This window comes from Lampetra fluviatilis, unplaced genomic scaffold, assembly GCF_964198595.1.
Source record: "Lampetra fluviatilis unplaced genomic scaffold, kcLamFluv1.1 SCAFFOLD_942, whole genome shotgun sequence".
Lineage (NCBI taxonomy): Eukaryota > Metazoa > Chordata > Hyperoartia > Petromyzontiformes > Petromyzontidae > Lampetra > Lampetra fluviatilis.
The window spans coordinates 32501-33508 of NW_027621681.1; positions in this window are offsets into that span (position 1 = coordinate 32501).

The window sequence follows — 1008 nt, forward strand, 5'->3', positions numbered from 1 at the left end:
ACCTAGACACTCACTCACTCACCCACTCACCCACCCACCCACTCACCCACCCACCCACTCACCCACCCACCCACTCACCCACCCACTCACCTAGACACTCACTCACTCACCCACTCACCCACCCACCCACCCACTCACCCACCCACTCACTCACCCACCCACCCACCCACTCACCCACCCACCCACTCACCCACCCACTCACCTAGACACTCACTCACCCACTCACCCACCCACCCACTCACCCACCCACTCACCTAGACACTCACCTAGACACTCACTCACTCACCCACTCACCCACCCACCCACCCACTCACCCACTCACCCACCCACTCACCCACCCACCCACTCACTCACCCACTCACCCACCCACCCACTCACCCACCCACTCACCCACCCACCCACTCACCCACTCACTCACTCACCCACCCACCCACCCACTCACCCATCCACTCACCCACTCACTCACCCACTCACCACCACAGCCTTCCTCAAACCTTCCTGCTGATTTCAATGCTTGTGATGTTGATTCTAGTGATGGTTACCATGGTGATGATGGGTTACCACGGTGATGGTGGTTGCTATGGTAACGCTGATTTGCTGTTGCTATGGTGACGTTGATTTGCGGTTGCTATGGAAACGCTGATAATGTTCAATGCGCTGCGTGAATTAAAGTGGTGGTGACGTCACCACCAGAGGCGCCGTAACCCCGGGAGACCGAGCAGCTGTGTGAGACACAAAGACAAAGCTCCCCCAGGTAGCCTCGAGCAGGGCTGTAGGGGCAAGTGCTGAGACACAGACAAAGCTCCCCCAGGTAGCCTCTAGCAGGGCTGCAGGGGCAAGTGCTGAGACAGACAAAGCTCCCCCAGGTAGCCTCTGGCAGGGCTGCAGGGGCAAGTGCTGAGACACAGACAAAGCTCCCCCAGGTAGCCTCTAGCAGGGCTGCAGGGGCAAGTGCTGAGACACAGACAAAGCTCCCCCAGGTAGCCTCTAGCAGGGCTGCAGGGGCAA